Source organism: Megalopta genalis, unplaced genomic scaffold, assembly GCF_051020955.1.
Source record: "Megalopta genalis isolate 19385.01 unplaced genomic scaffold, iyMegGena1_principal scaffold0055, whole genome shotgun sequence".
In the NCBI taxonomy this organism is placed as follows: domain Eukaryota; kingdom Metazoa; phylum Arthropoda; class Insecta; order Hymenoptera; family Halictidae; genus Megalopta; species Megalopta genalis.
The window spans coordinates 485,001-497,664 of NW_027476124.1; positions in this window are offsets into that span (position 1 = coordinate 485,001).

The following is a 12,664-nucleotide window of genomic DNA, read 5'->3' on the forward strand; positions in this document are numbered from 1 at the left end:
TTAAATATTTCAAGGTTCCCGATTCCACAAAATTATAAAAAGTATACGGCTGTGTAGCGGGGATCAAAACGAGTAATTTCGTGTATAAAGTTTAATTAAACTCCCATTAGTTTGCCGGGAAACATCGATTATTCCGATCTAGAAAGAGACAGAGATAGACGATCCGCGTTATGTTAAATATCTCCAGGTTACCGATTCCACAAAATTATAAAAAGTATACGGCTGTGTAGCGGGGATCAAAACGAGTAATTTCATGTATAAAGTTTAATTAAACTCCCAATAGTCTGCCGGGAAACATCGATTATTCCGATCTAGAAAGAGACAGAGACAGTCGATCCGCGTTATGTTAAATATTTCAAGGTTTCCGATTCCACAAAATTATAAAAAGTATACGGCTGTGTAGCGGGGATCAAAACGAGTAATTTCGTGTATAAAGTTTAATTAATCTCCCATTACTTTGCCGGGAAACATCGATTATTCCGATCTAGAAAGAGACAGAGATAGACGATCCGCGTTATGTTAAATATCTCCAGGTTACCGATTCCACAAAATTATAAAAAGTATACGGCTGTGTAGCGGGGATCAAAACGAGTAATTTCATGTATAAAGTTTAATTAAACTCCCAATAGTTTGCCGGGAAACATCGATTATTCCGATCTAGAAAGAGACAGAGACAGACGATCCGCGTTATGTTAAATATTTCAAGGTTCCCGATTCCACAAAATTATAAAAAGTATACGGCTGTGTAGCGGGGATCAAAACGAGTAATTTCGTGTATAAAGTTTAATTAATATCCCATTACATTGCCGGGAAACATCAATACTTCGATCGCGCGAGAGAGACAGAGAAACGAACAGTCTTTTTTTCGATTTACGGCTAAAATAAATTTTTCTCATTTTATTCAATAACATATTCTTGCTTAGATAACTTTTTTACATAGGGATTAAGCATTTAGAACGATATAATGTTTAAAATAAGGGCACTTTACTCTTGACATTTTACGGTTTTTTCAATTTTCTGAAAAATCCTATCATTAGATTTTTTTAAAAATACGATAATCTTGCATAACTAACGTTTCTACATAGGGATTAAGCATTTAGAACGAAATCTAATGTCAGAAAATGGCACTTTACTCTTGACATTTTTCGGTTTTTTCAATTTTCTGGAAAATCCTATCATTAGATTTTTTTAAAAATACGATATTCTTGCTTAACTAACGTTTTTACATAGGGATTAAGTATTTAGAACGAAATCTAATGTAGGAAAATGGTACTTTACTCTTGATCGGTACGTTGGGACTTTGAAAATATTCGGGCGTACGCGGCGCGCTCGGCGCTTCGAACAGCTCCGGTGTCCCCATTATTTTCGATTTACTGCTAAAATAAATTTTTCTAATTTTTTTCAATAACATATTCCTGCTAAAATAACTTTTTTACATAGGGATTAAGCATTTAGAACGATACATTGTTTAAAATAAGGGCACTTTACTCTTGACATTTTACGGTTTTTTCAATTTTCTGAAAAATCCTATCATTAGATTTTTTTAAAAATACGATATTCTTGCTTAACTAACGTTTCTACATAGGGATTAAGCATTTAGAACGAAATCTAATGTCAGAAAATGGCACTTTACTCTTGACATTTTTCGGTTTTTTCAATTTTCTGGAAAATCCTATCATTAGATTTTTTTTAAAATACGATATTCTTGCTTAACTAACGTTTTTACATAGGGATTAAGCATTTAGAACGAAATCTAATGTAGGAAAATGGTACTTTACTCTTGACCGGTACGTTGGGACTTTGAAAATATTCGGGCGTTCCAATCGCTCGTCTGTTGCATCATAGCGCGTCTCGGCGCAATCGACCGATTCGCTCGACCCATTATTTTCGATTTACGGCTAAAATAAATTTTTCTCATTTTATTCAATAACATATTCTTGCTTAGATAACTTTTTTACATAGGGATTAAGCATTTAGAACGATATAATGTTTAAAATAAGGGCACTTTACTCTTGACATTTTACGGTTTTTTCAATTTTCTGAAAAATCCTATCATTAGATTTTTTTAAAAATACGATAATCTTGCATAACTAACGTTTCTACATAGGGATTAAGCATTTAGAACGAAATCTAATGTCAGAAAATGGCACTTTACTCTTGACATTTTTCGGTTTTTTCAATTTTCTGGAAAATCCTATCATTAGATTTTTTTAAAAATACGATATTCTTGCTTAACTAACGTTTTTACATAGGGATTAAGTATTTAGAACGAAATCTAATGTAGGAAAATGGTACTTTACTCTTGATCGGTACGTTGGGACTTTGAAAATATTCGGGCGTACGCGGCGCGCTCGGCGCTTCGAACAGCTCCGGTGTCCCCATTATTTTCGATTTACGGCTAAAATAAATTTTTCTAATTTTTTTCAATAACATATTCCTGCTAAAATAACTTTTTTACATAGGGATTAAGCATTTAGAACGATACATTGTTTAAAATAAGGGCACTTTACTCTTGACATTTTACGGTTTTTTCAATTTTCTGAAAAATCCTATCATTAGATTTTTTTAAAAATACGATATTCTTGCTTAACTAACGTTTCTACATAGGGATTAAGCATTTAGAACGAAATCTAATGTCAGAAAATGGCACTTTACTCTTGACATTTTTCGGTTTTTTCAATTTTCTGGGAAATCCTATCATTAGATTTTTTTAAAAATACGATATTCTTGCTTAACTAACGTTTTTACATAGGTATTAAGCATTTAGAACGAAATCTAATGTAGGAAAATGGTACTTTACTCTTGATCGGTACGTTGGGACTTTGAAAATATTCGGGCGTTCCAATCGCTCGTCTGTTGCATCATAGCGCGTCTCGGCGCAATCGACCGATTCGCTCGATCCATTATTTTCGATTTACGGCTAAAATAAATTTTTCTCATTTTATTCAATAACATATTCTTGCTTAAATAACTTTTTTACATAGGGATTAAGCATTTAGAACGATACATTGTTTAAAATAAGGGCACTTTACTCTTGACATTTTACGGTTTTTTCAATTTTCTGAAAAATCCTATCATTAGATTTTTTTTAGAATACGATATTCTTGCTTAACTAACGTTTCTACATAGGGATTAAGCATTTAGAACGAAATCTAATGTCAGAAAATGGCACTTTACTCTTGACATTTTCCGGTTTTTTCAATTTTCTGGAAAATCCTATCATTAGATTTTTTTAAAAATACGATATTCTTGCTTAACTAACGTTTTTACATAGGGATTAAGTATTTAGAACGAAATCTAATGTAGGAAAATGGTACTTTACTCTTGATCGGTACGTTGGGACTTTGAAAATATTCGGGCGTACGCGGCGCGCTCGGCGCTTCGAACAGCTCCGGTGTCCCCATTATTTTCGATTTACGGCTAAAATAAATTTTTCTAATTTTTTTCAATAACATATTCCTGCTAAAATAACTTTTTTACATAGGGATTAAGCATTTAGAACGATACATTGTTTAAAATAAGGGCACTTTACTCTTGACATTTTACGGTTTTTTCAATTTTCTGAAAAATCCTATCATTAGATTTTTTTAAAAATACGATATTCTTGCTTAACTAACGTTTCTACATAGGGATTAAGCATTTAGAACGAAATCTAATGTCAGAAAATGGCACTTTACTCTTGACATTTTACGGTTTTTTCAATTTTCTGGGAAATCCTATCATTAGATTTTTTTAAAAATACGATATTCTTGCTTAACTAACGTTTCTACATAGGGATTAAGCATTTAGAACGAAATCTAATGTAGGAAAATGGTACTTTACTCTTGATCGGTACGTTGGGACTTTGAAAATATTCGGGCGTACGCGGCGCGCTCGGCGCTTTGAACAGCTCCGGTGTCCCCATTATTTTCGATTTACGGCTAAAATAAATTTTTCTAATTTTTTTCAATAACATATTCTTGCTTAAATAACTTTTTTACATAGGGATTAAGCATTTAGAACGATACATTGTTTAAAATAAGGGCACTTTACTCTTGACATTTTACGGTTTTTTCAATTTTCTGAAAAATCCTATCATTAGATTTTTTTAAAAATACGATATTCTTGCTTAACTAACGTTTCTACATAGGGATTAAGCATTTAGAACGAAATCTAATGTCAGAAAATGGCACTTTACTCTTGACATTTTTCGGTTTTTTCAATTTTCTGGAAAATCCTATCATTAGATTTTTTTAAAAATACGATATTCTTGCTTAACTAACGTTTTTACATAGGGATTAAGCATTTAGAACGAAATCTAATGTAGGAAAATGGTACTTTACTCTTGATCGTTACGTTGGGACTTTGAAAATATTCGGGCGTTCCAATCGCTCGTCTGTTGCATCATAGCGCGTCTCGGCGCAATCGAGCGATTCGCTCGACCCATTATTTTCGATTTACGGCTAAAATAAATTTTTCTAATTTTTTTCAATAACATATTCTTGCTTAAATAACTTTTTTACATAGGGATTAAGCATTTAGAACGATACATTGTTTAAAATAAGGGCACTTTACTCTTGACATTTTACGGTTTTTTCAATTTTCTGAAAAATCCTATCATTAGATTTTTTTAAAAATACGATATTCTTGCTTAACTAACGTTTCTACATAGGGATTAAGCATTTAGAACGAAATCTAATGTCAGAAAATGGCACTTTACTCTTGACATTTTTCGGTTTTTTCAATTTTCTGGAAAATCCTATCATTAGATTTTTTTAAAAATACGATATTCTTGCTTAACTAACGTTTTTACATAGGGATTAAGCATTTAGAACGAAATCTAATGTAGGAAAATGGTACTTTACTCTTGATCGTTACGTTGGGACTTTGAAAATATTCGGGCGTTCCAATCGCTCGTCTGTTGCATCATAGCGCGTCTCGGCGCAATCGAGCGATTCGCTCGACCCATTATTTTCGATTTACGGCTAAAATAAATTTTTCTCATTTTATTCAATAACATATTCTTGCTTAGATAACTTTTTTACATAGGGATTAAGCATTTAGAACGATATAATGTTTAAAATAAGGGCACTTTACTCTTGACATTTTACGGTTTTTTCAATTTTCTGAAAAATCCTATCATTAGATTTTTTTAAAAATACGATATTCTTGCTTAACTAACGTTTCTACATAGGGATTAAGCATTCAGAACGAAATCTAATGTCAGAAAATGGCACTTTACTCTTGACATTTTTCGGTTTTTTCAATTTTCTGGAAAATCCTATCATTAGATTTTTTTAAAAATACGATATTCTTGCTTAACTAACGTTTTTACATAGGGATTAAGCATTTAGAACGAAATCTAATGTAGGAAAATGGTACTTTACTCTTGATCGTTACGTTGGGACTTTGAAAATATTCGGGCGTTCCAATCGCTCGTCTGTTGCATCATAGCGCGTCTCGGCGCAATCGAGCGATTCGCTCGACCCATTATTTTCGATTTACGGCTAAAATAAATTTTTCTCATTTTATTCAATAACATATTCTTGCTTACATAACTTTTTTACATAGGGATTAAGCATTTAGAACGATACATTGTTTAAAATAAGGGCACTTTACTCTTGACATTTTACGGTTTTTTCAATTTTCTGAAAAATCCTATCATTAGATTTTTTTAAAAATACGATATTCTTGCTTAACTAACGTTTCTACATAGGGATTAAGCATTTAGAACGAAATCTAATGTCAGAAAATGGCACTTTACTCTTGACATTTTTCGGTTTTTTCAATTTTCTGGAAAATCCTATCATTAGATTTTTTTAAAAATACGATATTCTTGCTTAACTAACGTTTTTACATAGGGATTAAGCATTTAGAACGAAATCTAATGTAGGAAAATGGTACTTTACTCTTGATCGTTACGTTGGGACTTTGAAAATATTCGGGCGTTCCAATCGCTCGTCTGTTGCATCATAGCGTGTCTCGGCGCAATCGACCGATTCGCTCGATCCATTATTTTCGATTTACGGCTAAAATAAATTTTTCTCATTTTATTCAATAACATATTCCTGCTTAAATAACTTTTTTACATAGGGATTAAGCATTTAGAACGATACATTGTTTAAAATAAGGGCACTTTACTCTTGACATTTTACGGTTTTTTCAATTTTCTGAAAAATCCTATCATTAGATTTTTTTAAAAATACGATATTCTTGCTTAACTAACGTTTCTACATAGGGATTAAGCATTTAGAACGAAATCTAATGTCAGAAAATGGCACTTTACTCTTGACATTTTACGGTTTTTTCAATTTTCTGAAAAATCCTATCATTAGATTTTTTTAAAAATACGATATTCTTGCTTAACTAACGTTTCTACATAGGGATTAAGCATTTAGAACGAAATCTAATGTCAGAAAATGGCACTTTACTCTTGACATTTTTCGGTTTTTTCAATTTTCTGGAAAATCCTATCATTAGATTTTTTTAAAAATACGATATTCTTGCTTAACTAACGTTTTTACATAGGGATTAAGCATTTAGAACGAAATCTAATGTAGGAAAATGGTACTTTACTCTTGATCGTTACGTTGGGACTTTGAAAATATTCGGGCGTTCCAATCGCTCGTCTGTTGCATCATAGCGTGTCTCGGCGCAATCGAGCGATTCGCTCGACCCATTATTTTCGATTTACGGCTAAAATAAATTTTTCTCATTTTATTCAATAACATATTCTTGCTTAGATAACTTTTTTACATAGGGATTAAGCATTTAGAACGATACATTGTTTAAAATAAGGGCACTTTACTCTTGACATTTTACGGTTTTTTCAATTTTCTGAAAAATCCTATCATTAGATTTTTTTAAAAATACGATATTCTTGCTTAACTAACGTTTCTACATAGGGATTAAGCATTTAGAACGAAATCTAATGTCAGAAAATGGCACTTTACTCTTGACATTTTTCGGTTTTTTCAATTTTCTGGAAAATCCTATCATTAGATTTTTTTAAAAATACGATATTCTTGCTTAACTAACGTTTCTACATAGGGATTAAGCATTTAGAACGAAATCTAATGTCAGAAAATGGCACTTTACTCTTGACATTTTTCGGTTTTTTCAATTTTCTGGAAAATCCTATCATTAGATTTTTTTAAAAATACGATATTCTTGCTTAACTAACGTTTTTACATAGGGATTAAGCATTTAGAACGAAATCTAATGTAGGAAAATGGTACTTTACTCTTGATCGTTACGTTGGGACTTTGAAAATATTCGGGCGTTCCAATCGCTCGTCTGTTGCATCATAGCGCGTCTCGGCGCAATCGAGCGATTCGCTCGACCCATTATTTTCGATTTACGGCTAAAATAAATTTTTCTCATTTTATTCAATAACATATTCTTGCTTAGATAACTTTTTTACATAGGGATTAAGCATTTAGAACGATATAATGTTTAAAATAAGGGCACTTTACTCTTGACATTTTACGGTTTTTTCAATTTTCTGAAAAATCCTATCATTAGATTTTTTTAAAAATACGATATTCTTGCTTAACTAACGTTTCTACATAGGGATTAAGCATTCAGAACGAAATCTAATGTCAGAAAATGGCACTTTACTCTTGACATTTTTCGGTTTTTTCAATTTTCTGGAAAATCCTATCATTAGATTTTTTAAAAATACGATATTCTTGCTTAACTAACGTTTCTACATAGGGATTAAGCATTTAGAACGAAATCTAATGTCAGAAAATGGCACTTTACTCTTGACATTTTTCGGTTTTTTCAATTTTCTGGAAAATCCTATCATTAGATTTTTTTAAAAATACGATATTCTTGCTTAACTAACGTTTCTACATAGGGATTAAGCATTTAGAACGAAATCTAATGTAGGAAAATGGTACTTTACTCTTGATCGGTACGTTGGGACTTTGAAAATATTCGGGCGTACGCGGCGCGCTCGGCGCTTTGAACAGCTCCGGTGTCCCCATTATTTTCGATTTACGGCTAAAATAAATTTTTCTAATTTTTTTCAATAACATATTCTTGCTTAAATAACTTTTTTACATAGGGATTAAGCATTTAGAACGATACATTGTTTAAAATAAGGGCACTTTACTCTTGACATTTTACGGTTTTTTCAATTTTCTGAAAAATCCTATCATTAGATTTTTTTAAAAATACGATATTCTTGCTTAACTAACGTTTCTACATAGGGATTAAGCATTTAGAACGAAATCTAATGTCAGAAAATGGCACTTTACTCTTGACATTTTTCGGTTTTTTCAATTTTCTGGAAAATCCTATCATTAGATTTTTTTAAAAATACGATATTCTTGCTTAACTAACGTTTTTACATAGGGATTAAGCATTTAGAACGAAATCTAATGTAGGAAAATGGTACTTTACTCTTGATCGTTACGTTGGGACTTTGAAAATATTCGGGCGTTCCAATCGCTCGTCTGTTGCATCATAGCGCGTCTCGGCGCAATCGAGCGATTCGCTCGACCCATTATTTTCGATTTACGGCTAAAATAAATTTTTCTAATTTTTTTCAATAACATATTCTTGCTTAAATAACTTTTTTACATAGGGATTAAGCATTTAGAACGATACATTGTTTAAAATAAGGGCACTTTACTCTTGACATTTTACGGTTTTTTCAATTTTCTGAAAAATCCTATCATTAGATTTTTTTAAAAATACGATATTCTTGCTTAACTAACGTTTCTACATAGGGATTAAGCATTTAGAACGAAATCTAATGTCAGAAAATGGCACTTTACTCTTGACATTTTTCGGTTTTTTCAATTTTCTGGAAAATCCTATCATTAGATTTTTTTAAAAATACGATATTCTTGCTTAACTAACGTTTTTACATAGGGATTAAGCATTTAGAACGAAATCTAATGTAGGAAAATGGTACTTTACTCTTGATCGTTACGTTGGGACTTTGAAAATATTCGGGCGTTCCAATCGCTCGTCTGTTGCATCATAGCGCGTCTCGGCGCAATCGAGCGATTCGCTCGACCCATTATTTTCGATTTACGGCTAAAATAAATTTTTCTCATTTTATTCAATAACATATTCTTGCTTAGATAACTTTTTTACATAGGGATTAAGCATTTAGAACGATATAATGTTTAAAATAAGGGCACTTTACTCTTGACATTTTACGGTTTTTTCAATTTTCTGAAAAATCCTATCATTAGATTTTTTTAAAAATACGATATTCTTGCTTAACTAACGTTTCTACATAGGGATTAAGCATTTAGAACGAAATCTAATGTCAGAAAATGGCACTTTACTCTTGACATTTTTCGGTTTTTTCAATTTTCTGGAAAATCCTATCATTAGATTTTTTTAAAAATACGATATTCTTGCTTAACTAACGTTTTTACATAGGGATTAAGCATTTAGAACGAAATCTAATGTAGGAAAATGGTACTTTACTCTTGATCGTTACGTTGGGACTTTGAAAATATTCGGGCGTTCCAATCGCTCGTCTGTTGCATCATAGCGCGTCTCGGCGCAATCGAGCGATTCGCTCGACCCATTATTTTCGATTTACGGCTAAAATAAATTTTTCTCATTTTATTCAATAACATATTCTTGCTTACATAACTTTTTTACATAGGGATTAAGCATTTAGAACGATACATTGTTTAAAATAAGGGCACTTTACTCTTGACATTTTACGGTTTTTTCAATTTTCTGAAAAATCCTATCATTAGATTTTTTTAAAAATACGATATTCTTGCTTAACTAACGTTTCTACATAGGGATTAAGCATTTAGAACGAAATCTAATGTCAGAAAATGGCACTTTACTCTTGACATTTTTCGGTTTTTTCAATTTTCTGGAAAATCCTATCATTAGATTTTTTTAAAAATACGATATTCTTGCTTAACTAACGTTTTTACATAGGGATTAAGCATTTAGAACGAAATCTAATGTAGGAAAATGGTACTTTACTCTTGATCGTTACGTTGGGACTTTGAAAATATTCGGGCGTTCCAATCGCTCGTCTGTTGCATCATAGCGTGTCTCGGCGCAATCGAGCGATTCGCTCGACCCATTATTTTCGATTTACGGCTAAAATAAATTTTTCTCATTTTATTCAATAACATATTCTTGCTTAGATAACTTTTTTACATAGGGATTAAGCATTTAGAACGATACATTGTTTAAAATAAGGGCACTTTACTCTTGACATTTTACGGTTTTTTCAATTTTCTGAAAAATCCTATCATTAGATTTTTTTAAAAATACGATATTCTTGCTTAACTAACGTTTCTACATAGGGATTAAGCATTTAGAACGAAATCTAATGTCAGAAAATGGCACTTTACTCTTGACATTTTTCGGTTTTTTCAATTTTCTGGAAAATCCTATCATTAGATTTTTTTAAAAATACGATATTCTTGCTTAACTAACGTTTCTACATAGGGATTAAGCATTTAGAACGAAATCTAATGTCAGAAAATGGCACTTTACTCTTGACATTTTTCGGTTTTTTCAATTTTCTGGAAAATCCTATCATTAGATTTTTTTAAAAATACGATATTCTTGCTTAACTAACGTTTTTACATAGGGATTAAGCATTTAGAACGAAATCTAATGTAGGAAAATGGTACTTTACTCTTGATCGTTACGTTGGGACTTTGAAAATATTCGGGCGTTCCAATCGCTCGTCTGTTGCATCATAGCGCGTCTCGGCGCAATCGAGCGATTCGCTCGACCCATTATTTTCGATTTACGGCTAAAATAAATTTTTCTCATTTTATTCAATAACATATTCTTGCTTAGATAACTTTTTTACATAGGGATTAAGCATTTAGAACGATATAATGTTTAAAATAAGGGCACTTTACTCTTGACATTTTACGGTTTTTTCAATTTTCTGAAAAATCCTATCATTAGATTTTTTTAAAAATACGATATTCTTGCTTAACTAACGTTTCTACATAGGGATTAAGCATTCAGAACGAAATCTAATGTCAGAAAATGGCACTTTACTCTTGACATTTTTCGGTTTTTTCAATTTTCTGGAAAATCCTATCATTAGATTTTTTTAAAAATACGATATTCTTGCTTAACTAACGTTTTTACATAGGGATTAAGCATTTAGAACGAAATCTAATGTAGGAAAATGGTACTTTACTCTTGATCGTTACGTTGGGACTTTGAAAATATTCGGGCGTTCCAATCGCTCGTCTGTTGCATCATAGCGCGTCTCGGCGCAATCGAGCGATTCGCTCGACCCATTATTTTCGATTTACGGCTAAAATAAATTTTTCTCATTTTATTCAATAACATATTCTTGCTTACATAACTTTTTTACATAGGGATTAAGCATTTAGAACGATACATTGTTTAAAATAAGGGCACTTTACTCTTGACATTTTACGGTTTTTTCAATTTTCTGAAAAATCCTATCATTAGATTTTTTTAAAAATACGATATTCTTGCTTAACTAACGTTTCTACATAGGGATTAAGCATTTAGAACGAAATCTAATGTCAGAAAATGGCACTTTACTCTTGACATTTTTCGGTTTTTTCAATTTTCTGGAAAATCCTATCATTAGATTTTTTTAAAAATACGATATTCTTGCTTAACTAACGTTTTTACATAGGGATTAAGCATTTAGAACGAAATCTAATGTAGGAAAATGGTACTTTACTCTTGATCGTTACGTTGGGACTTTGAAAATATTCGGGCGTTCCAATCGCTCGTCTGTTGCATCATAGCGCGTCTCGGCGCAATCGAGCGATTCGCTCGACCCATTATTTTCGATTTACGGCTAAAATAAATTTTTCTAATTTTTTTCAATAACATATTCTTGCTTACATAACTTTTTTACATAGGGATTAAGCATTTAGAACGATACATTGTTTAAAATAAGGGCACTTTACTCTTGACATTTTACGGTTTTTTCAATTTTCTGAAAAATCCTATCATTAGATTTTTTTAAAAATACGATATTCTTGCTTAACTAACGTTTCTACATAGGGATTAAGCATTTAGAACGAAATCTAATGTCAGAAAATGGCACTTTACTCTTGACATTTTTCGGTTTTTTCAATTTTCTGGAAAATCCTATCATTAGATTTTTTTAAAAATACGATATTCTTGCTTAACTAACGTTTTTACATAGGGATTAAGCATTTAGAACGAAATCTAATGTAGGAAAATGGTACTTTACTCTTGATCGTCACGTTGGGACTTTGAAAATATTCGGGCGTTCCAATCGCTCGTCTGTTGCATCATAGCGCGTCTCGGCGCAATCGAGCGATTCGCTCGACCCATTATTTTCGATTTACGGCTAAAATAAATTTTTCTAATTTTTTTCAATAACATATTCTTGCTTACATAACTTTTTTACATAGGGATTAAGCATTTAGAACGATACATTGTTTAAAATAAGGGCACTTTACTCTTGACATTTTACGGTTTTTTCAATTTTCTGAAAAATCCTATCATTAGATTTTTTTAAAAATACGATATTCTTGCTTAACTAACGTTTCTACATAGGGATTAAGCATTTAGAACGAAATCTAATGTCAGAAAATGGCACTTTACTCTTGACATTTTTCGGTTTTTTCAATTTTCTGGAAAATCCTATCATTAGATTTTTTTAAAAATACGATATTCTTGCTTAACTAACGTTTTTACATAGGGA